The 26,587-nt window shown below is 37.0% G+C and overlaps 1 long non-coding RNA gene across 3 annotated transcripts in view; it reads left to right on the top strand.

The window, feature by feature from the left end:
* The window catches only part of LOC148127645 (uncharacterized), a 91,778-nt gene that overhangs the window by 165 nt on the left and 65,026 nt on the right, over positions 1-26,587 (top strand). For all 3 annotated transcript variants that reach the window (XR_015740988.1, XR_015740987.1, XR_015740989.1), the window contains exon 2: positions 1,304-1,357. This is a non-coding gene — a long non-coding RNA (uncharacterized LOC148127645). The remainder of the gene's footprint in view (positions 1-1,303; positions 1,358-26,587) is intronic.

Genomic DNA, 26,587 nt, shown 5'->3' with positions numbered 1-26,587 from the left:
AGGGGGCTATCACATGAAATATATATTGGTATTTAGTTTAAAACTTGTTGGGAAATACCTTAGGAATGTATAATTACATATGTATGTATGAACATGAACTGTATATAAAACGTATTGTTATGAACCCTTTTCTTTGAGGATTAAAATAAGGGAATGGAAACGAATTTAAAAAATATGATTATTGATGATTATAAGTAAAGTGATGATAAAGTGAGAGATATTAAGAAGTTATTGTAGTGATTTACTGGAGTGGGTATTTATAGTTGACTATATATACAGTTGATTATTTAATGGATATTAGAATTGTATAACGAGAATATTTTATTATGATTAAAGTAGGGGAATGGAAAATACCATGTGGAACTTGAATATATTGGTTTTATTATATTTTTACTCTTTTTAGATTGTTTATTATATATCGGCATAGAGAAAATTAAGGACAATAATGATGTGTAATGTAAAATAAAATAGGTGGTAAGCTGAATATGGAAATAATGGGGGCTAAAGAATTGAAAACTTATGTATGGATGAAATGATATTGATATTGAATTAATGAACAGAAATATGAATTGCAAATTTATTTAAAAATGAGTGAAATGGATAATAATATGAGTTATTATATAAGATTAATGGAAATGAAAATATGACTATGTACAAGTGTCATAATCTGGAAACATGTTGCTCACGTGAAAGATGTATAAAATTTAAAAAATAAAAAACTTTTTACAAAAAAAAGAGAAAGAAAAACTTCCTGTCACATGATGTGTCACTGAACAGCTGCAGTGATTCACTTAATGACCAAATGGGAAGCAATGCTATAAGCCCATAAGTGATTTTTCACTTAGCGACCATGGCACTGAGCAACAGAGTTGCCAGTCCTGGTTGTGGCCCAGGGATGGGATCTGACTAGTATAACTACTGGTTCTGTCTATTAGCGTCACATGCGCATGCGCGAGTCGCGCGAGTGGAATTTACAGCTTGCTGAGCTGCCCAGACAGCTGAGCAGCATTGCGTGCAAGCGCGCAGCAGTTGGAAAAGCCCTTTTCTTCCTGCTTTTTCAACTGCAGCTATGTCACGCAAAGCAGCTGCAGTTGAAAAAGCAGGAAATAAAGGTCAGATAAGAGCTCGGGCAGGCGGGTGGGCCACAACAGCAGCAGACAGAACCAGTTCTATGTCTGCTGTTCTTCGGAGCAACCAGTTCTACAGAGGTGGACAGAACTAGTAGAAACCCACCCCAATTGTGGCCCCTAAGTGAGAACTTTACATGCATGAGGTAACTGACAATCTTATCCTCTTCTTTCAGCAATGGGGACCTGTTTCAGGAGAGATGACTCCTTCTCTGATGCTTCTGTAAAGGGTAAGCCATCAGTGGAAACATATGGTAACATTAGGAGAAATTAAATAAGAGCAGCATTAAAAGATGTGAAGCTAGACATTCTTTCTCTTTCTGACAGTAGCGATTTCGCAAGCTATAATTAAATTACTGACATCCTGATTTTACATTTAAATTCTGTCAGTTATTTGCCCTCCTTAAATAATGAACAAAAAATATTTTTACATTCTGTTGGAATATTAAAAGCTAATACATGTACTACAAAAACAACCTAAATATTACTATTGGTACTGCTTATTGGGCAATGAGAGCATTGACTACCAGAAGGACAAGTTAAAGTTTAAAGGACAAGTTAAAGTACCAGGCCAGGATATTGTCTGAAACCATCATTGAGGTTATTTTGTCTATTCTGTTGTCATGCGCTTTCTTCCTGGCAAGGCTGTTCCTATTGCTGTCATTTAATTAATTTAAAGCTTCCTGTAAATTTGTTCCATTCACAAAAACAATTTAACTGGTCTACATGCCTCAAATAGGGATCTTGAAAATCAACTGCTATGTGAGCTTTGGAGTGCAGAAGCCAATTTTTTATTAGGCCTCTAATCCTTTGGAACAGCTTCCCAGCCCCAGCCCTTTTTTCATATGCTATCCTTCCTCGTGGTGTTCAGAAAAGCAGATAAGAAAATTCACATTGATGCCAAAGGAGGTTCATCAAGAAATAATTATGTTTGTGGGTTTTAGTCATATAATTATTTGTTTTTTGATATTTTAATTGTTCAGTGAATTGTTCTTTGAATAAAGAATTGTAAGTGATATTTGTAGCTCAGGTTTGAACTTTACAGTTGTTCTGTAGGGTCCTTGATGTCTCTAAGTTTGGTTGTTTTCTTGCAGATATTTCATTATCAAACAATATAGTGTTAGCACTGATGATATTGCCTAGTATGGTAATGAAATGTCTGCAAGAAAACAACCAAGCTCAGAGAGCACCAAGGACAATTGTAAACTAATGAGAATCTTGTTGGAGTACAACCAATAGCATAAATAAATATTGTTTTGTTAGCAACTTCTTTTACTGGATGCATTGAAAGTTTTTGTGAGTAGTATATGTACCTATGTTCTGTATGTGGTTCTTCTCCCCACCCTTCATTGCTGTATACAAGGGAAAGAGAAAGAGTGCAATATAAGGGAAATTAAATACAGGAGATTAAGAAAGTAATTGTTACTTTTTGATAGTGTCCATTCACAAAAAGCTGTAAAGTGTGCAACACATACACCTTTTGCATTGGCAAACTAATCAGCATATATAATATCTCTGTGTTTCATTTTGAATAATAAAGTCCATTATACCCAGTATCTTAATATCTAAATATATAAATATGTAAATATCTATCTATCTATCTATCTATCTATCTATCTATCTATCTATCTATCTATCTATCTATCTATCTATCTATCTATCTTTCAGGTACCACAAAATGGTTTTGCTGAAACAGGTTAACATGATGATATTTTGCAACAATATTATAATTTGCTTTATTAAGTTCTAAAAATGTAACATCTGGTTGCAAATATTTCATGCATGAGTTCTCAAAATGCATCTCCACTTTCATATTCTCAATTAGCTTCTATAACAACTGGCATTGTAGCCTTCTACAAAAGAAAATTGTATATAGAGTATATTTGATGGCATTGCAGTTGAAACAGATTATGTAAACAATAATGTCTATCTCTTTTTTCCTTCATGGGCTTCTTTCTCCGACTATATTGTTCATACTGTGTAAGAAAATTTAGACCTTTCCTTGCAAACAGGAAGAATATTTACATCATTACAATTAAAAGGAGAAGAAAGAGTGCTGTTTCGAAAGAACATTTGGCTGCTTTGATTATCTGGAAGCTAGAATTGTAGGCAGCACTGAAACAATATTTTTAGCCCAGAAAAGAAATTATATTTATCCAATCATTTTGGTTCTGCTGTGCCAGATGTTGTTTCCTTGACTATTCATTTTGGCTCTTTCACCCTACATGAATACATTTGTTCCCATCTCTTTTCTTTAACAATCTTCTATTTTCACAATTGGTTGTCTTATGCCAGAACTGTTTTAAGACACACTTAGGTGACAACTTGTTATGCAAGCAACAGGGTGAGTTTGTCCCAGAGTCATTATACAACACCTTCCCATGCCATATCAAAGAAGTCTTAAAATTAGCTTGACATTATTCTGGATATTTGGATACAAGGCAAGTGAAAACCAACAGGATTTCAGAATATGCTACTACCATTCACTTGTTTAATGCCCTAGTTATTTAATTCATGTATAAATTGTCCTTCTTCCATCAAATAAGGTAATGGACAGAAAGTTTCCTACATTATCTCCAGCCAGACAATAACCAGACTCATAACTGCTTAGCTTGAAAAACATCTCTGAATCCCATGTTCTTAAACTCAGTCTTGCAGCCGAGAAAAACTGTCTCTCTACTTTGATATGTGTATAATTCAGATTCTTCCTCTACTGCAGTTTTCAGAAAAGATAATAAAGCAGTAAATCTATCACAGCAAAGTTATCCCCATCAGGAAGCAATAATATCATTCCTGAATTCCTGGTTTAGGCCAATTATTTAAACATGGATTAAAAAATAATAATAAAATGGAAATGGATTACAGTCAAACTGAAGTGGATTACAAACAGGCTAAGAATGGATTTAGAAGACCTCTATAATGTGGGTTAAAATGTGTTTTTAAAAGGCAATACTGCTGTTAAAAATAAGCAAGCTACATTGATTAAACATACAGACTAAATAGAGGGTTAACCTAGATTAAAATGAATTGAATTAAAATATAAATATAACTATTTATTGGGTGTCATTTTACTCTCCTTTAGTATTTGGATACTAATTCAATGCTGGTTGAGCCCTGTCTTTTTACCTATAATTAATATTGCTATCTCTACTGATTTAACACCGACAATTAACTGTAATTAAGCACAACTGGTTCCTCTGAAAAAATATAGGTAAAGTTAAGGAATGAAGTTTTCCAGAATTCCATTCCTTCTTAACTTCAAATAACTATATTTTTAAATACCCCAAAAAACAATCTGTTGCTGGTCGTTGAATTCATAGGCTCCTGTTGGGGATCTATAGGGCTTTGAAATGAAATAATAGACTAAGATGGGTTGACTGGTCTCAAACGCAAAATCAAGCAACAAACCTTACTAATATTTGTGTTTCTGGAAGACTGATGAAATTAGATGGAAAGTTTGTCTGTTGCAGGATCAGGCAGGCACAGCAATCTGCCTGCTTTTTTAATGGTTGCTATCAATAGTCTGCTGAATAAGGCTTGACAACAAACTCCACCATATTTTGAATTTAATGTTTGAACATTGTCCAAGCAAAAGGCATTCAGATGAGTAGACATGTTTGTACATGGAAAATAATTTGGAACCAAGTGACTTATTAATTTTTGAATATATAAATAACTACTTTGTTATGGTTGAAACAGTGGGTCAGTTAAATGGATCCATCTGAGGGGATTATCTTCAAAAAAACTTTCAACATTTTTAAGTGTTGTTCATAACCATTTAGTTAATGACTATGTCAATATTGAGGGTAAACACAGTGAGACAATAGGAATTGAATCATGCCAGATATCTGCTATGGCCTGTTTCAAGGATCAAAGTTTTAAAAACAATTATTAAATTGGAAGCCAGTGTTTAGAACAGAGGTTGGAATGATTACAAAAGTGGAAATCTAACATGCAAATATGCTTACTCCAGAGTAATAGTACTAAAATCCTATTAGAAATCTGAGCAGTTACAATAACAACTAAAACATCTTCTCCTTTACTTAAAATCAACATTGATTGATTGATTTTGGCTCTCAAGTGACAGAATACTTTGCCATTCCTGTTTTAAACTGTTTCTTGTGGATAATTATTTTCTCTGTAATTGTGTTCACATAATAAACTCTTGAGGGCTGGAGATAATTTTATGCTGTGCATTCTGGGAAGACTCAGAGTTATTAAAAAGTTGATATTCTATTTAATTTTTTTAAAAACCACTAACATTAACTCACGTTTGTTCTTTAAATGATCAGAAGAGTGAGAATCAGAAATAATCCATCATAGAAAAGAATTGATTAATACATGTTCAAGAGATAAAGTTATGTTTAGGCTTCTTGTATAAAAGATGATAAAAAGAGATAAAAGTGTGAAAATAAAAATTACATAGCTTCTGATCAATGTGTTCAATGCAATTGCCTAATTCTAAAGACTATGCAAGGTGAAAGTGATACCTCAGAAATAAAAGTGATGAAAGTCATTGTAAATATTATGTCTTATATGTATAATATAACATGAAGTGTGGACTTACTTTTCAGAAAAAAACACTTGTATCTGAATATTTATGGTCTTTTTCATTCTGTCTTTTCCAGTACATCCTGCTATAATTAAGTCAATCTTCCATCTCTGTTTCCTACTGGGAATATTTTAAAGCTCTTTCAGGGAATCCAATATTTTAATTGTCTATGCTTCCTACAATGCTAATATTCCAAGAATTTTTTCCCTTCTGCCCTAGTATTAGAGATTATCCTTCTCTCTTTGCCTGAAGAACATTTTTAATTTGTGTAAGATTGAAACTAAAAAAAAGAAACCAAATATTTTAAAACACGTTGAAGAAAATGATTTCTCAGTAGTCTCATAAATTCCATTTAAAGCAGAACACACCTACTTTATGCAATGTATATCTACAATGTTAATGAATGCAATGTCAAGATAGAAAAACTACAGCTTCCTTATGTTACTATCTTTATTGTAGTGTTCTGTAATCAAAGGGTTTACTTTAGATTATTTTCTTTGGGATGGTCAATGCTAATTATTCCCAATATTGTTCTCAGTGGCTCTAGAAAGTTCTATGCCTTGTGATATATGGCTGTCTAATAGTCTGTTGTTTCTCTCTCTCTCTCTCTCTCTCTCTCTCTCTCTCTCTCTCTCTCTCTCCATATGCCTGCATTTTTTTCAGTGTTGCTAGTTAATCTTTTTTGTTTGTTTGTTAATGTTTAATAAACATACCATATTTTTCACTAGCTGAACTGAGTGAAGTGTGTGTGCTTATTCTCATACAGATTCAGGGGTGGATTGGGAATGTGCTGGGTGCAAACTAAAGTGGAAATTACTCATGGTAATTTTCCAATACTCTGAACTTGTAAATAATGTGTAATAGATGTCATGGCTTGCTCTCCTTTGTTCTCATGCCAGGAGTTCTTGTCCCCATACTTCCCATACTGTGCCAACAAAGTCTCTGTATAGATGCCAATAAAACAGTAGAGAACTTTGCCATTCTGGGAGGAAATATAGCCCAGTTTATGTCTCCCTGCCTGTATAGCGTTTGCTTATACATGCCAACAACCTTTTCCAAGGAGTCTTCAAATAGTACCAAGTTCATTTTTTTCCTCACCTCCCAGTGGAAGAAAGGAAAAACCATGCTGTTTATTTTTAACAATGGTGAACAAGTGGAGCTCCAGAGTGCATTAAAAAAAACATTTGAATACATGGTCTGAGTTATGTAATTTCTTACTTTTGCTCTCTGGCCCCCTCTTTGTTCTCATGAACCTTCAGCTCCCTTCCCTTACAAAATGGTGCATCTTTTCACTTCTTATCTATTAAGCCTGACAATCAATTTGTGCTCTGTTCTCTCCTGCACCGTCTTCAGTGACACACTATCTGTTTTCTGGTAAGACATAACTGGTCATCTTATAGACAAAGCTTAACTATGTTACAAACCATTATTATCTCTAATTAATTTTTCAACAAACAATTAAAGAGAGGCAGAAATAGCTCAGAACCACAGGAAGGATATTTTAGGAGATCGTCTATTAGACAATCTTGTTCTTGTTGAGGATCATGGCACCAAATATGTGCTGAAAAGCAGCAGATGTGGAAAGAGCTAATATAGTGTTATGCTAATCTATCATCTCCATGTCATCCAATCTATTAGCCAACACAACAGATTTTGTAAAGACTCATTAAATTGTTTTCAGTCTTTCCTGCACTGGAAATGTAATTGCTATTATTAGTTTTCCCATGCTAGTTGATGGAGTTAAAATGACTTCTTCAATTTTGCTAGAGTGAGAAACTTGGCCACTTCAAAGCTTTAGAATGTGAAATGTTGTCTTTGATCTTGCTATTCCATTTGAACTTGTGAATTAGATCTGGAAAAATATATTAACCCATTCTCTTTCTTAACTCCAACATTTGCTGATGCTATTATCTAGACTGTTCCTTCCTTTCCAAAGCATTGCATTCCTTTTACATAATAAGCCTAACAAGATTAAACTAAAAGCCTTTATATTCTACTTGCACTACATGTACACAAGATTTCCAGTGAAGGAATCATGGTTTCCCATAGTGAGCTATTAACATCAAAGAAATCAATAAAAAGAAAACATGGAAAGTGCATGTTATTTTCTCCCCAGTGCATTATTCCTTCTTAACATGTATTCCAGCAGGGAATACCAACTTCTACGTAGCCAAAATGCAGCAGCTAAGAAAACGAGAGAAATTTACCTCAAGATCTTAAAGAGTGAAAGAAGGATGGGGGAAGGAATCCGGTCGTTTGATCAATAAGATTATGCTCTATTAAAAACCTCACTGGAGATTTTACAAAAAAAAAAAAACCTGGACAGCCATTTGTCTGAAATGATATTGGGTTTCCTGTTTGAGCAGGGGATTGGACTAGAAGATCTCCAGGGTACCTTCCAAGTCTATTATTCTATGTTCTATGTGCTTTCAGACATTGATTCATAGATGATGGGCACAGTTGCTGCTTAGAGAAAAATCTCTAGCAGGAGACCCTATATCATTTCAGACAAGTGACTGTCCAGTCTCTTCTTAAAAAACTCCAGTGATGGAGCACCCACAATGACTGAAGGCAAGCTATTCCACTGGTTAATTGTTCTCACTTTTAGGAAGTTTCTCCTTAATTCCAGGTTGCTTCTCTCCTTGATTAGTTTCCATCCATTGTTTCTTGTCCTGCCCTCTGGTGCTTTGGAAAATAAATTGACCCGCTTTTTTGTGGCAGGCCCTCAAATACTGGAGTACTGCTATTATGTCCCCACCAGTCCTTCTTTTCTCTAGACTAGCCAAACCTAAATCCTGAAACCACTCTTCCTATGTTTTAGTCTTCAGGCCTTTAATCATTTTTTTTTGCTCTTCTTTGCACTTTTTCCAAAGTCTCAACGTCTTTCCTGTTCCCTGATGCTGTGGTTTAGTTGTTCTCCCATTTCCTTTTCTTTTTCTTCTCTTAATCACTCAGCATTTTAGTTGTTTGAAACAAATAAGGGTTCTGTGTTGTAAGATCCTCCCATATTCCCCCATCTAAAGAAAAAAAAAAGGGGGGGGGGTCCCTGTGTTTTAGCAAATGCTAATACTCAGATTCTTCTGTTTTCTTTTGGATTATGCTATTTGGACACAAAATCAATAGCATTCAGGACTGAACTTTGAAGTAAGGTGAAATTTGCCACTTTAGAGACTCCAAAGCTCTGTCTATAATCTCAAAAATCACTGGAACAATGGTATATGATAGCCTCATGTAGTTATCAATTGGGCCCAATGGAAGAGAAGAAAAATAATCTGACTTGACAATAGCAAGTGCTTAGAAAAGCCAATAGGTCAAGTTTATTCCTGCCTCCAGTTATAAATCTTCTCTGCTAACATCCCCATATCAAGCTGTAATCATTAAAAAAAATTGGAAACACATTTCCATTTGTGGGAGGAGAGGAAATCTTCAGGACCACCTCATAAGTTTATGGTTGTAGTGAGATCTGAAACATTGATTCCCTCCCTGTATAATTCTCAGTCTTAGTCAATCAATATTCTATAATTCAAAGGTGTTGCTTCCTCTTTGGTCATTAGAAAGATGCACAGAATAGGAAGCTTATGGCCCTCAAAATGTCCTTCAACTCCACCATTCCTAATCATTGGTCCAGTTGAAACCACATATCAGCAGGCAGTCCATAAGTTCCACCCCTGAGGAAGGGACAGCATGATCACATGAATAAAGGGGTAGGGTTCATACTCTACTAGGGCACAACAGCAGAGCTTAATGTTCACTAGAGAGGCTATCCTTGGATGATGGGCCTGTTGAAACAATTGCTTTGATAGAACTTTCTATAGATTGTTTACTCCCAGTAGTGAAAAGCTGTGGAATATTTTGGAAATAGAAAACTAAATTAATTTTCAGCAGAATGCTTTTGTCTTAAGACTTATCCACACAGCTCTGAGATATCTTGCCTGCCATTTGCTGATGACATGTCCTTGAGACATCCTGTTGAGAACACATCCTGAGTCTCCCTCTTAAGGTCAACATAAGCTGGATCAAGGCAAGACAGGTGAAGTAAGTGTTTGAAAATCACCTTATGCAAACATTCAAACTTGAATGGAGGAGGAAAAGAAATCCTGAAATCTGAAGGTCAAAACCTTCACTCCTATCTGGCCATAGAGTTCAATGTCTTCACAGCCATTTCTGCTTCTCCTGCTAGAAAAACAGAACCTCACCAGCAGCAAAAAAAAAAAAAATATTTGTCAACTTCATGGAACATCTTCCATAAGATTGCTCTTTCTGCAAGTAACTTACCTGCTGCCCTTCTGTCTCTTGTATTCTGGGTGGTGAGGAATAGACAGGAGATTCTTATGCTACTTTGTTGCCTGCTTAATTTCCCCTACTTGCCAAGTAGGGATTCTTTACCCATTGCATGGGATTACCAGACCATATAGTAAATGGAAGACCCATTCTTCTTATTGCCCCCAGGTCCTCTTTCTGGCAGGCATAATCTTAAAGTTAAATATTGCCTAAATATTTCTGAGTATTTCTTTCTGAGCTTTTCTTTGAGAAAACACTTCCTTAAAAAGTGTTAACTTCAAATTCGCAAGGTTTGCTCTGTTACCTTGATTAGTTGATTAGTACCCTGCTTCAGGATTGAGCTGCTAAGTGAAATTGACAGGACCTTAATCAGCTACACTCTAAAAACTTTTGTCAGGGAACTGGCTCTAGCACATTCCTATGATTGAAAAACCAGTCTTTCTAATGCTGGAAAAAATAATTTTATATATATGTAGGCCTAAGTACTTTCTCTTTTTTTTGCAAATTTTCATTGTAATTTTTGTTGCAGATGACAGGAAAGTTAAGCAGTTAGCATGTCCTCCTTTTGTCCCCCTTTCCAATTGCCTGATTCCTCCTTTGCCTGTTTAGTTTTCTGGTAATCCTAGTGCTAGAGAACTGATCTTCCCAGCAGCAACAGCAGAGGTGAGCTCAACCTTGTATAAGGATAGCAACTCTATTGGGCTCCTTCCAGAGGCTTAGTAAGTGGATCTCTATAAGGATAGTATTGTGATATTGAAAGGCATTCATCAGAGGTTTGGGCAGGCTTACAGTTACATATAAATTGGAATAGGTCAATATCCCATGCCACCTTCATTAAAATTGCCAGTAGAGCCATATGGTGAATCTTTGTCTATACTGGCATTGGCAATGATAAAAATACTCCCATGTTTCTCCATGTTGAGGTGACCCCAGATCAAGTTCTCTTGCTGTATCATCATAAGTACATCAGTTTCTTTGGAGCAAGGAGACACACGCACACATTCTTTCCGTGCAAATTCTTTGCATTCATGGGAAGACTGTAGGAACAGTGTTTGTATGATAGAGATAGAAGGTGACAAGTTGCATCCAGTTACAAACTTCCAGTGAACGGAATCTGCCAATGGAACACATTTTTTCTTTTCTCCTCTCTAATCTCTGTCTAGTGCACATAAATACAGTATGTTCTGGAGATCTGATGGATCTTTGATGTAGGCTTGCCAAGTGAGAGGGCAAATGAGGCAATCAACGGGAAATTCCATTGTGGAAGTGGCAGTCAGTTTGTATAACATTGGATATGACCCAGAAGATGAGCAATGTTTTCACTTCAAAGAAAGAATTTCTTGATTGACAAGAAGTTAATGAAGACTGAAATTTAGGTTGCCAGATGATTGGTTCCTTTCTTGATTATAAATCTTACAAAGAACAATGACTTTTCGTCTTTTTTTCCCCTTGTTCATCAGAGAGACCTGCAGATTTTGTTTTTAAGGAATCAGGGGAATAATTGTTTCAGGAAAGCATTTATGCAATATTATCACCCAGTTTCCTCTAATATTTTACTGGAAATTATTATGGGTAATATAGAAATAGGTAATGAAATTTGGTTGCTGTTAGCACTTTGAAAGTTTCTGAACCCTTCCTGCTTAGTGACAAATGCTCTAATTTCACTCACTACTATATTTCTTGAAAATGAGTAATAATTAACATGATAGATTCCCTATCCATGGAAATCAAATGCAAAGGGCTCAGGAGAGAAAAGCAAATATTAAACTACAATACAAGGGGAAGATACAAAAATGTTGGAATCATAGTTTGCATTTCTACTGTCCTCCCTGCTCTTAGCTTGAAGAGGCTCAATGAAGACTCCATTTCCTTAGGGTCTTGTGGAAATATCAGGTGGAACAATGACTGATGACTTCCTTTTACCAGTCTACAATAGAAAGTGTCCTTATATTGCATTATGGTATGGTATGCTAGCTTGACAGCTTCAAACAAAATGGCATTACAGAGGGTAATGAGCACAGCACAAAAAATTATGGACTGTCCTTTGACACCACTGGACAAAATACCCAGGACCCTGCTGCCTCAGCAGAGTGTGGAAAATCCTCAGAGATGATTCACACCCTGGTCAGCATCGCTTTACTCTCCTACTATCGGGCAGGAGATATAGAAGCATAGCTAGCCGAATGAATAGGCTGAAAAATAGCTTTTATCCATGGGCTGTCAGACTTCTGAATGCAACATAAAAACCACAATTAGGTTTAATATGATAGACTTGCAGGGCCAGCACCAAGGAGGCTCATTTCAATTTTATTGTACACATGTTGTGCATTGACAATAAACATTTGATTTGATTTGATTTGATTTGATTTGATTTGAGATAACCAAGCTTCTATTCTTACTTTATTCTGCTTTCCTTTTGCGTTATGCCTTAAATCACAAACTGCTGTGGCTATTCTGAGATCAGTTACCTGGCTGGCACCTGTTTGGGAACAATTTCAGTTACTGGATTAACATTTTCCTCCAGCAAATCACAATTGGATGGGTTCTTAAACCTTTGCCTCATCATCATCTCTATGATATGTTCCACCACAAAGAAAGAAACCCCATTATGGCTTAGTGCAACATTTAAACCTAATTTCAAATAAGAGAAAAAGAATTTGCCTCAATCTTATCAAGAAACAGAAGGTTAAAAAAAAATAAGTTTGCAAAAATAGGGTGGACTCTTTAATTTAAAAAGAAATCAAAGAATTTGTTATCAATGGATGTTCAAAACACATTTTTCTTAGGATGATGGCTTCTAGAATTTCTAAAATTGGTGGGTACATTTACATCTCATTTCAGAGGACAAGGTTGCTTCTGATGAATGGGACTTTTCTACAGTCTTAAATGCACAGGTTCCAAGTTCTACAGTATTCTCTTTCTGTTCAGCTCATTAAAAGCTCTCTAATAACCAAAAGGCCCTGGAGTATAAAAAGTAGGGAAAGGCCATAACTGGGTCAGCAAACCTGCTCTAAGGAAGGGTGTGTTGAATCTTACATTAAAAATGTATTAGAAATTTCAAAACATCTTTTTTTACTTTGATGAAATGTTTGAAACCCAAGGAAACTTGTTTACTGTTTTTTGTTTACCGGTACTTTATTATTAGGAATAAAAATCACTCTTGTACAAGCAAATATCTGATTCTACCAAAAATAGACTGTTGTTCTCTTATTTCCAGTGCAAGGCTTCTTTAATTAAGCCTCGGAATGGAAATGGCTTCTTTAATGAAATACTCCGTCTCTCTTGCTCTCTGCCTTTATATCCTCCCCCTACCCTTCAACCTCTCTCTCTCTCTCTCACACACACACACACACACACACACACACACACACACACACATATTGGGGTGAAATTCAAAATTTTTCCCTACCTGTGGGGAATGATCTGTGGGCGTGGCTGTGGGCATGGCTTGGTAAATTTGGTATAATAGTAATAGCAACCAGAGGCGATTTTTTACTGATTCAAATCGTCCCTACTACTGAGGTGGGCCAAGGTGGTTGAATTTCACTCCGACACATAAACATACAAACACATGGATTGGCACACATGAACTGTTTCCTGGGATTCATTTGGATTCAGAATCGAAACAAATCTATAGCTGCTTCAGATGAAGCAGGATCCCTGTGATTGGGGGCGTCATGACATCTTGTGAGTGATTTGGTGCTTCGGAACGTTGCTGAAAGTTAGATATCCTGATTTCATAAATCACTCTTTTCAGCTTCATTTCTCAAAGATGGGGAGGACAGGAAGGAAAAGAACAGAATTAAAAGATTGAGAGGGCAGCCTTCTAATCACAGGGTATGATCTTTAAAAGCTCTACAAAGATGGAACTGTGAGAAAAAGAGAGCCCCTGCAAACATTTAATTCAGTGCAAATATCACTGAATAGAATATCACCCATTCTATTCTATTCCAAACCAAGCAAAAACAAAACCTCTATAGGTGGATACTTCTTTTTTTTAAAAAAAGTATTTGCATGCAAAAGGGACAGGTTCCAAAATGCCTGCACCTATTACACACACACACACACACACACACACACACACACACACACACACACACACACACACACATATATATATATATATATATATATATATATATATATATATATATATATATATATATATATATATATATTAGATTTTCACGGGTACAGGTATGCAGGTCTTGGACTGTTTGGGTCTTTTCCCGTGTAAGATTGAGAGCATCTTGGCAATGTTTTGACAAGGTCCCACTCACCATCTTCAGGCTGGTACTTTTGGCTTCGTGCTTGTGCGAGCAAAGCATGTTCAGAGCTGCCGTCTCCCTATATATACTGTTGGGGAGGTTGGCCATGTTGTCATTTCTTGATTGGTTGATGGAGTTGATGTTTGCAGATTGGCTGGCTTTTTCGTAAGAACATGTGTGGCTGAGGTATTGGCTGTGTGTCTATCAGCCTCCTGTGTTGTAACGACCTGGGTAATGGGCTGTGTGATGACCTTCTGAGTTCTATTGCTGTAATCTGCTGGGTTGTTGGCTATGTTGCAACATCCTGATGTTTTGTGGTGTAACCTCCTGAGTTCTGTGATGTGATATCCTGACCGGGTGGCTGTGATGTGATGTTCTGGGTTTTGGTTTGGCTTCGAGTTTGAGGCCTGGATATGTTTATGAAATACCATGCAACAATTGCTCAGCCACATACATTGGACAAATCAACAGGAGAATAAATGCACACATCGCAGAACACAAGAATGCAATCAGAAAAGAAGACAATACTTCCTCCATATTCCAGCACCTTAAAGCCACAGGACATGAAATTAATTTTGAGGGAACCAAATTAATCTCCAATACTGAACAACAAGAGAATAATCAGGGAAGCCATCAAAATAGAGAAACACCCCCATAACATGAATAAATGGGATGAAGCCTCCCACCTACCAGACATCTGGAAACTAGACCTTATCAACAAATGAGTCCAAGCCACAAAAACGAACTCCGGACCCAAAACAACAGATGACACCACCACTATTCTCCCTCACCAGACTCAAACCCAAACCATCCCATTGACCAAAGACAACCATCGTCCAGAAACCAAACCACGGCTGCATCACCAGCTGCCACACACCCCGATGCCCAAACCAAGCAAACAGACAAACGCCAGGCCTCAAACTCATGCTTTGCTCACACAAGCACGAAGCCGAAAGCACCAGCCTGAAGATGGTGAGTGAGACCTCATCAAAATGTTGCCTGCCAAGTCCGAGCTGGCAGCAATTATAAAATAAAGTTTTACTCACAGAGATAAATGGTTATTTTACTTCATAAAAATCACAAGGTAGTCCACAAAACAATCTTTCACGAAGAAAATCTGAAGTAAGGTTAAACTTTGTCCCGTACAAAGTTTAAGGAGAAAATAAACCCACTTTTATCCCCTGTGGGGTGTGGCTCAATGACTCAGCTCACTCGCTGACCCTCCCACACCTCCTACGTTGCTGCTCATGTTTCTCCCTATGACACTGCTTGGGATTGAGCCAATACTCCTCCTCTTCACTCCCTGTCAGGGGCTGCTCCGACATGCCTTCCTCCTGATTCATCTCAGGCAGTTCCTCTTGGTTGTCTGATGGAACCTGAGGCATTACCAGGGAGGAAGGTCCTGGGGAGGAAGGCATTCTCAGTTCCTCCCCCTCGCCTTCCAGGTCCTCTTCCTCTGACAGCATAGGCTCGGGAATAGGGGCCACAACATACACACACACACACACACACACACACACACACATATCTCAGAACCTCAGAGAAAACACACACACACACACACACACACACACACACATATATATATATATATATGCAGGTCTTGGTGTGTTCAGGTAAGACAGTAAGACAGGGATGGTAGGCACACTGGTATATTTATGCATGCCCCCTTTAAGGACCTCTTAGGAATGGAATGAGGTCTACAGTAGACAATTTGAGGTTGAAGCTGTAAGGGCTTGAGGCTGTAACAATGGAGTAGGGTAGGGCATTTCAGGCGTTGACCACTCTGTTGCTGAAGTCGCATTTTCTGCAATCGAGTTTGGAACAGTTTACCTTGAGTTTGTTTTGATTGTTTGCCCATGAGGCTGAAGAAGTCATTGACAGGTAAGATGTAACAGACTATTTTGTGTACTATGCTTAGATTGGACCACAGGCAGCGCAGTTCTAGATTGTCCAGGCCCATGGACAGTTTAACTGTTTAGCTCCCAGTATTGTTTGGTGGGAGTTACAGGTAGTCCTTGACTTACAATTAGAATTGAGACTAGAATTTCCATTGCTAAGCAAAGTGGTTATTAAGTGAATCTTGCCTGATTTTACCATAGTTGTTAAGTCAATCACCCAGTCATTAAGGCACTCCAGCTTCCCCCATTGGGGGAAGATCGCTAATTACAATCACATGACCCCTGGGCACTGCAAAGGTCATAAGTGCATGCCAGTTTCCAAGTACCCAAATTTTGATCATGTGACTATGGGAATGCCCCAGTGGCTGTAAATGCAAGGATTAGTCACAAATCACATTTTTGAACTGCCATTGCAACTTTGAGTAGTCACTAAACAAATGGTTTTTAGTCAAGGACTCCTTATATTCAGATTACTCTAATCATGACTTTTGCCGTATTCAATAACAAAATGAAATTCAACGGTGAAAAAAGTAAGGCATTTAGGCAGACATGCACAAAGAAAACCAAATGCACAAGAAAAACCAAATGCAAGGTACAGTATAGGTGGTACCTGGCTCAATAGTAATAACTGTGAAAAAGATCTTGGAGATCTTGGAGTCCTAGTGGACAGTCACTTAAATATGAGCCAGCAGTGTGCTACAGCTGCCAAAAAAAGCAAGCACAGTTCTAGGCTGCATTAACAGAGACATAAATCACATGAAGTATTAATACCACTTTATAATGCCTTGATAAGGCCACACTTGGAATACTGCATCCAGTTTTGGTCACCACTGTGTAAAAAAGAGGTTGAGTCTGTAGAAAGAGTTCAGAGAAGAGCAACAAAGATGATTAGGGGCCTGAAGGCTAAAACATAAAAATATAAAGAATGGTTGCTGGAATTGGATAGGTCTAGTTTAATGAAAAGAAGGACTAGGGGAGACATGATAGCAGTATTCCAATATCTCAGAGGTTGCCACAAAGAAGAGGGAGTCAACTATTCTCCGAAGCACTGAGGACAGAACAAGAAGCAATGGATGGAAACTAATGAAGGAGAGAAGCAACCTAGAACTAAAAGAAATTTCCTGACGGTTAGAACAAATAATCATAGTGGATCAATTTGCCTCCAGAAGTTGTGAATGCTCCAACAGTGGACATTTTTATGAAGAGATTGGACAACCATATGTCTGAAATGGTAAAAAATTCATTGGAGAAGGCAATGTGGTAGGAATGGTTAGTAGAAAAAGAAGGAGCAAGCAAAGAGCATGCTGACTTGATAATATCAAATCTGATACAAAACTGAACATACAACCATTGAAAGATGCTGTGCTTGACATGGTAGCATGGAAAACACTTGCCTATAAATTCACCAAGAGTCGGACAAAAATAAATGGTTAAAACAGCAACATCATTTTCATTTTTACTAGACTTTTTAAAGAATACAGCAGTGGTGGCTAACCTTTTTGGGCTTCCGTGACAAAAATTGCATGTGTGCGTGCGTGCTCACGCATGCACTCACGTGCCAGCACCCAGAAGGCAATGCGCATGTACCCCTCCATGCCCCTGTGCATACTCACGCAATCCCCTGTGCGCCATGAGTCTGAGCATGCGCGTGCGACACCGCCCCACACTTCTAGCATACGTGCCATAGGTTTGCCATCACGGGAATAGAGATTGAAGATAGATAGATAGATAGATAGATAGATAGATAGATAGATAGATAGAAAGAGAGAGAGAGAGACAGAGAGAGACAGATGATAGAAGATAGGTAGATAGGTAGATAGGTAGATAGATAGATAGATAGATAGATAGATAGATAGATAGATAGATAGATAGATAGATAGATAGAGACAGAGAGAGACAGATGATAGAAGACAGATAGATAGATAGATGATAGATAGATAGATAGATAGATAGATAGATAGATAGATAGATAGATAGATAGATAGATAGATGATAGATAGATAGATAGATAGATAGATAGATAGATAGATAGATAATAAATCAACATTTTGTAACTCTTCCATAGAGGTTACTGGGTGATAGAAACAGCCTCGAAGCTGTTGGAAAAGATAGAGGCCTATGGGGAGGTGGCCGGTCTGAAAATAAATAAAGACAAAACAAAGATCTTGTCAAAGAATATGTTGCTGAAACAAAGAGAAGAACTGGCAGAATTGTTAAAAATTCAAGTTACAAATAAGGTTAAGTACTTGGGGATATATTTGACGTCAAGATGTAGTACATTAAAGGAGAATAATTATATTAAACTTAAACAACAGATAGCCCAAGATTTGAAAAAATGGGAAAACTTACAATTGTCATTAATAGGAAGGATTTCAACAATTAAGATGAACATTTTACCCAGAATTTTATTTTTGTTTCAAACAATACCAATTAGGCTTGGAAAAGAATACTTTGAGGATTTAAACAAAATTGTTTTGAAGTATATATGGCAAGGCAAGAAAGCAAGAATAAAGTTAAAGTTTATACAGGATGCTAGATTTAGAGGAGGGTTTGGTTTGCCTAATTGGGAGTTGTACTACCAAGCTGCAAATTTGATGTGGGTTAAAGAATGGATAACATTAAGGAAAACCAGATTGTTGACATTAGAAGGTCATGATTTGCTGTTGGGTTGGCATGCTTTTTATGGTACAAGGAACCAAAACACAGGGGTATTTTAGAAGACATTATATACGGGAGTCTCTGTGGTTAAATTGGGAGAAGACAAAAAAACAATGTTATTTGAAAATTCCAGTTTGGTTATCAACGATAGAAGCGTTCTCTTACCCTATAATCTATAAAAAGGAACAAACAGTTAGCTATGGGGAATTATTAGATGAAAAGGGTGAACTTAAATCGATGCAAAAACTAGAGGAACAAGGTATACAGATGAATTGGTTTTCATATCTGCAAATACATTCAAAAGTATTATGAGGATTCCAAAGCAGAGGGATTTTATGATAAGCAAACTGATTTAGATAAGATTTTGATGGGTACTGATGAAAAGGTGATTAAAAAGTTGTATGGTTATTTATTGGAAATTAAGCTGGAGGAAGAACAAGTTAAAGAAACTATGATTGCGTGGGGAGGAATTTTGGATATGGGATTGACCTAGAGAAATGGCAGAAATTATGGTTGCAAAATTATAAAATGACAATGTCTACAGCCTATAAAGAAAACTTGTATAAGATGTTTTACAGGTGGCATTTTCCCCGACAAGGATAGCAAGAATGTTCAAGAACAAATCCGAAAAATGCTGGAAGTGTCATCAGAAACCTGGTTCATACTATCATATGTGGTGGACTTGTGAGGATGCTAGAAAATATTGGACTAAAATCCACATGTGGCTGGAAAAATGACAAAGAAACATATAGACTTGAAACCGGAGTTTTTTTATTGGGAATCCTACCAGATACTTATAGTAAAGAGTTGAAATATTTGATTGTAAATGTATTGACTGCTGCTAGGATTGTATTTGCAAAAATTGGAAAAATGAGAAAATTCCATTGCAAGAAGAAGTTGTAAAGAAAATATTGGAATGTGCTGAGATGAGTAGATTGACTTTTGAAATTAGAGAGCAAGAAGATAAACAATTTTATATAGTTTGGGATCTTTTTTATCAATGGTTGAATAATGAAATACAAAAATATAAAGGTTAGACAATAAGGAATAATATTGACTCTATTTTTCTTTTCTTTTTTTTTGGTATTTGATACTATATCTATATAATAGTTTTCTGTTTCTTTTTTTCTTCCTTTCCTATTTAGGATAGAATTGCCATGATTATAAGATTTGTTTTAGAATAAATTATTTAAAATATAGTTATCTCATAAAGGCATGATCGAATAAAAGTTTAGTCAAATTTCTTTTTTTTTTAATAGTGATATTATGATTTATAAGTTTGTATTGATAATAAGAGTATTATATAAGGTAATTGTAACTGTGACTATGAGATGAATGCACAAAACTGATGGACCAACCGACTTACTGTTTGTATAAAAATATGGGGGAGCTGATGCTTTTATGTTTTGTTGTTTTGTTTGTATGTTAAAAAACAATAAAAACTTTAAAAAAAAAACACTCTGAAATCCATATTAGGCAACCAGTATTTCAATAAAGTTTATTAAAGTTTGGAGGCGCTAATGTACCTTGGTGATTGGGATCCTGTAAAATGTTGAGTTAAATCTTTGGTTTTTTATAGGACATATGTAGCTTATTGCTTGTTTATACTAGTTATTTAATATGTTATTTCCAATACAGACATTTTAAAGAGAAAATGTGCAGTAATTGCATTCTTGGGGGGCTGGGATAGGGTGAAGGGCCATGCCTGCTTATGTATGCAATCTGTCTTATTTTCAAAGTGAGTGAAAAAGCAAGAGAAAAAAGAAAGGCCCAGTCCTAAGCTCTGCATTAGAAAATCTGTTACCATGTATTTTCTGTAACCAAACAAAAATCATCTGAACAATAATATTAGCACAGGTGTGATGAATTAGCACCTGGGTATAGGAGACACTTCAGCTATTGAAAATATTTTGCCCAGGATTGCTGCTTGTGGCGGAACATTTTAAAAGTCAGCCAGATTCCTATTGTAAATCCCCCTGTGTGACAGGAAATAAAACATGGTTTATGAAGCTGTAAATGAAATAGTGAAAGGGTCTTCAGTTACAAAACTCCATATGCATTGTCATACCCTAGTGTCTGCATCTGGAGGTTAGCATGGACCTTATAATGCATTATATTTTCATGTGACTTGCCATTTGCATGCTATTGCTACTCTTTTTACATTCTCCCGTTTCTCATAGTTGTAATAAGCAGTTGCTTGGAATACAACGGACACTCACAAGCACAATCAGGGAAAGCAAAAACTCTTTTCAAAGTGTTGGTGATCTTCAAAGTGGATTAATAGAACTCACACATATTAGCAGGCCTCATTTCTAGTGTATCTAGTGTATTTAGTGTATTTATTTTGGAAACTGAACAAGGAGAGATTTAACCTGGAAATAAGGAGGAACTTTCTGACATTGAGAACAATCAACCAATGGAACAGCTTGCCCTCGGAAGTTGTGGGAGCGCCATCACTTCAGACTTTCAAGAAGAGATTGGACTGCCATTTGTCAGAAATGGTGTAGGGTCTCCCGCTTGGGGGGGGGTTGGACTAGATGAGCTATAAGGTCCCTTCCAACGCTGAATATCTTTTATCTATTATAGTGGACAAGCAAATGGTTCTCCTTGATAGGCTGCTAGTTCTTACATCACTTAATCATTTTATTTTTATTTGATAGTCAAGTATAAAGGGTTGCTATCCTGGGGCAAAGATCAACAGTCCAAATTCTTCAACAGGCCTGTTGTGAAACCTATCTCAATCTACAACTTCATCTGGTACACATTTTGCTATGAATTGGTATGTAGCAAGGGGATAGAGATCCTTTTAAATCCATTGTTATATATTGGTAGCAATTTGGATTCTACAGTTGGGGGAAAAGACCGGTGGTATCCTATGACCCAAAGTGTCTTGTTCAGGGCTCCCTTAATTCTTAATTGATTGTCTACTGAAGGAAAAAAAAAAACATGATGTGGACTCTATCTACCACCTTGCCAGCAAAACTTATCCCATTAGAGCATCATTCCTGGTATGGTAGATTTATTTTGCCATGCCTTGCATCTTTGAAATTCCCTGGTACATTACTGACAAGGCAACTGGCGATCCCTCCATTCATTTCTCTTCAGTCTTGTCATTCACCATTTCCTCTGTGTTCTCTAATAAGCAGAACTCTGATGCTGCCATATGGAAGGAGAAGAACTAATAGGAAATTAAAGCAGCTGGGAAGAGCGCAGGTGGACGGGCATGAGAAGGTCTTCTCCTTTTGCATTAAACAACCTGGGCAGATCCTCATATGGTAACCTGGACACTATATTTTACACCCAAACTATCTTGGAAGACTTGGTGCAATTGTCTAATACAGCAATGTCTGGAAAAATATAATTGGACAGATAATCCTTAGCAGATCTTTACTAAAAGGAATACCCTTGGGTGTAGGGGAAGGAGCAGCTTAACCATTTGGGCATCCTGAGTAATGGAAAACTTCTGTATTTTCAGAAAGTGAAAAAGGGACTGTTCACAGCACCTCTAAATCTCCTTTGAAGAAAAAGAATTGGAATCAATTGAGCTTGAAAGAATTTTAAAGCTCAGTGGGGAAACTATCTTCACCTGGAGCTTTATTGGAATTTAAACACTTTTATTGCCTTTGATAGTTCAGGTTCTTCAATAGGCATTTAGCATTCTGGAAGAGAAGAGGCTTTCAGATTTGCTTTACAAATATCGCTTTACTCTATCATATCAACAAGGTCAGATTAGTAGAAAGGCTGCCTGGGTTATATTCATCATATCCTTTTACACTGGTTTGGGCAGAGACTGCTCTCTAAGTTGAATCCTCTTCTTTGTTATGCTACAGACATGACAGTCATTGTCCTGTTTACAGCTCCATCTTTCACATGGGGAACCAAGGTCAAAAGGGTGACTGGACCATCCAGATATCTTGCATTGAGCAATTGCTTGAACTTGGCCTCCCCAGCTTCAGTCCAACCAGCAATCTCTGAAACTCCGCCAGTTGCTGTGCTTGGCTGATTACTGCTAGGTACTGCTGGCTTTATCACACTGTTTTCAAAGATGGATTAGGAAGATTGGAAAATTAACTGGGTATGAAGCTGCCCTGATGGAAGAGTACTTAGCTGAGATGCAAGAAAGAAGATACAAACTTCCAATTGGGAAATAGGTTGGTCCCTGCTTACTGGAGAATCTGCAGCATATTAGGACCAAGAACAAATTAGCAAAGCAAGGCAAAAATAAGGAATAGAACTTTTTGTTATCCTGCTGCGTGTGTAATCCAAGCATCTGGCAATAGTTGCACCTTCAGTTTTATCACCAAACACACACTGATCTGCTGTTGTTCTATTGTCTGATCTACAAGGGGTTGGTGGATTGGAAAATAAGAATGCTAATTTCCAACAACTCCACATTTGTATAACTGCATGTGGTCCCATTTTGTAGTGTTCAGTGATGACAAACTTAAACTCACTTCAGCAATCTCAGACTTTTGTCACAATCACAATTTTCCTAGAGGCATGGAGTTCTGCAGTGTTGCTCACAGTGATCTGCCCCTCTTTCAATTCTGCAGCATGTTTCAGGATGCTGGTTTCCCACCCCCCCAATAGTCAATGTGCACTATGGTGATGATCTGCAGGAAAGGCTGCCCTGATGACCATAGCTAGCATCTCCCTTGCATTTTAGATTGTACTGCTTAATTTTATAATTCAAGCTGTTTATTTTCCTGTGGATGGTACCAATGACAAAATGGTTGGGCTCCTTGGGTGTGAGTCTTTACCTATTTTAAGTACAGAATATAATATTTGTTGTTTATAAACCCATTCACTGTTTGGATCCAGATTTTTCTGAAGAGGCTGTGGAGATGCTACTTCAGAAGCATCATCTCTTTAGTCTTATTGATCATTAATAGTAGATAAGATTCAAGCAATCAAGAGGCTTTATCTTCTCATTGCCTCTGCTTTGTTTCCCTTAATTGAAAGGCTGACATTCTAGACTGTCTCCTTCAACCAGCTTCCTATAGGAAAAATATCAGATGCCTTTCTTTTATCCCATTATGAGAACAAAAACCTGAGAGATTCAGAATGTAGTAGTAGTAATTGGTGAGCTATCTCACCTGAGACAGAGAAAAATGGCCATAATGTTTTATGGTTTACTTCTATCTTTCCTTGCAGTCAAAGTTGAAATCAAAGTTCAAAGTTGGAAGTTGTTAAGACTAGCCAGATAGTGTGACTTCATTCTCCCTTCTTCCTTTTTGATCCGTCTAATTATGTAATAATATTGACTTTTCATAGATATATCCTACGCATCTGATGACATTGATTGACTCAAAAAAGATTATAAAATTATAAATTTGCTAGTCTTTAATGTGTTGGTAGTACATAGAAAATAAAAATGCATTGCTGTGGTGATAGATTAGAACAGGGGTTTCAAACTTGTGTCGTCATGTGATGTATCATGACTTTTTCCCACTTCGCTAAACCAGGAGTACCATAAAGAAAGCTAAGCACCAAAGAATTGAGACCTTTGAACTATGATGCTGGAGGAGACTCCTTCAAGTCCCTTGGACTACAAGGCAATCAACCCAATTAGTCCTAGAGGAGATCAACCTGACTGCTCTTTAGAAGGCCAGATCCTGAAGATGAAACTCAAATACTTGTTTACTTACAGATACTTCTGAATTATCCAGTTCAGCTAAAGCCTTGAAATTTAAAAAGGAAATAACCATTACCATCATACACCACAGTAGAAATAAATATGGCTGTCCAATCCAAACCACACACAGGAACCAAGCCATTGTATTATGTAATACCAGTCATTATCTCCACATGCAGTCTTCCAAAGCCTGGGGCACATTACAGAGAAGGGTTCCCTGTAGGCCCACATTCCCTTTCTTTCTTGCAGAATCCAACTTCTCTCTTAAGTCTCTGCACATGCCTCTCTATGTGCATACATGGACTTGGCAAATTCCCCCTGGAAGATGTCATCCTTGGGTACCCTCTTGGAGCACGTAACTTCTTTGATAATGTTTTGTGTGTCCATTGGGACTTTAAGTCTCTGTCTCTTGGCACAGTTAAGTTCTAAACACAGATATGTTGTGAAAAATATAGGCCTCTGTGAATGAAAGAGAGAATTACAATCTCAGATATATTTTTACTCATCATTTATTGCTATCCTATAGTTCCACATATCCTCTAGAACATGGATGTCAAACTCGCATCGTTCCAGCATCATCATGTGGTGTCATGACTTTGTTCCCCTTTGCTAAACTGTGTGTGGGCGTGGCCAGCATGTGACATATCCAGGTTGTGGACCACAAGTTTGACACCCCTGCTTTAGAAAGATGGCCATTTCTTTTGGCCTTGTTGCTTTGATCTTTCTATACTGTCACTTGTAATTTCCAAAGATCCAATATAAATGACCACTAGATGGTAGTAAAGAATTTAAAATTTTTAGTCTCTTTGTTGCCCCCTAATGTTTCCATGGATGTTGACTCTACTGCTTTTTTTCATTTAATTGTGTCCCATTCTCATTGATTGAACATGTCCTTGCAGTTGTCTTGGCAAGATTTTTCAAAAGTGATTTGCCATTGTCTCCTTCCTCGGGATGAGAGAGAGAGTGACTGTCCCTAGGACACCAAGCTGGTTTTATCTCTAAGGTGAGACTAGAACTCACAGTCTCTCAGTTTCTTTCCTGATGCCTTCATCACTACATCAACCTGTCTATTAACCCTACCGCTACTTATAGTTTTATTATCAAAGCTTTGTCTAGTCAGCTGTGTTATCACATCTCAAGGACACTTTTCAAACAGGCAGCACCAATATGTTTCCATCACATATACCCATGTCAAGGACACTTGCCACTCAAGAATGCATGGCAAAGTCTAAGTATAGTTTCACAGAATAGCTCATCTAAATTCAAGAGTAAGTCATATACAACAAATATAACTCAAAGTTGTGCTCGGAAATAGCATCAACTAATATCCCAACATCAAACTAAATAAATCAGACTCTAACTTGCATTTTCAAATAAGTTCCCAACAAAAAAAAAGCTGCATTCTAGATTTATGCACCCTATACATACTAATGTACCCACAATGAAAGACAAAATGTAACGGCAGTTTTATTGCCGAATTTTCCACCCCCTGTAATCATTTGATCAAAGATTCATAAAAATCACTAAGCTTTCCCATGTTTTAGTAATGTAGTGGCTTTAGCTAGAGTAAAGTAGAAGTGGTGCAGCCATAGCAGCTCTGGAGAATAATAAATAACTCTAGGACAAGACTGGTGGGTAATGACAATTCCCAGTAGGACCAAAGCATTCCAAACATCCATGGTAAGTAATGAAAGAATCAGGAAAAAAATAGATTGGGGAGAAAGAAGTTGAGATTTGAGCCAGTAATAAAAAGGGGATCATTTAGGTAGAGAAAGGAAAGGGGAACTTAAAGTATGTGGCATCAGAAAAGGAATTTGTTTACTATGAAAGTATGGCTACCAGGATGTATGGAGGTTGGAAGCCAAGTTAGATCTATGATTTGAACATTTCTTATGCCTCTTCATACCTTTCCCAAAATGTATGATTTGAGAATTGTTGGAAGCTAAAAAAAATGTTAACAACTGTTGTTTCTGAATTGTTGCAAACTGAATTGAACTCCTGGGAAAGAAGGAGATAAAGATGTTTGATAATAAATAAGCAAGCTGATTAAGAAAATGGCATGATCGTTCTAACACTTCACATTTTTCTTGATTTCCTGGAAGCTGTCCTTTACATAGGAAAGGAATTTGAAAGCAAATTGTTTAGCATGAATTGCATTAGAAAAT

This window comes from Pseudonaja textilis, chromosome 1 (genome assembly GCF_049901715.1).
Source record: "Pseudonaja textilis isolate UNSWEBS1 chromosome 1, rPseTex1.2, whole genome shotgun sequence".
NCBI lineage: Eukaryota > Metazoa > Chordata > Lepidosauria > Squamata > Elapidae > Pseudonaja > Pseudonaja textilis.
Note: the sequence above shows the minus strand (reverse complement) of the source record. Positions and strands in the feature narration are given on the sequence as shown.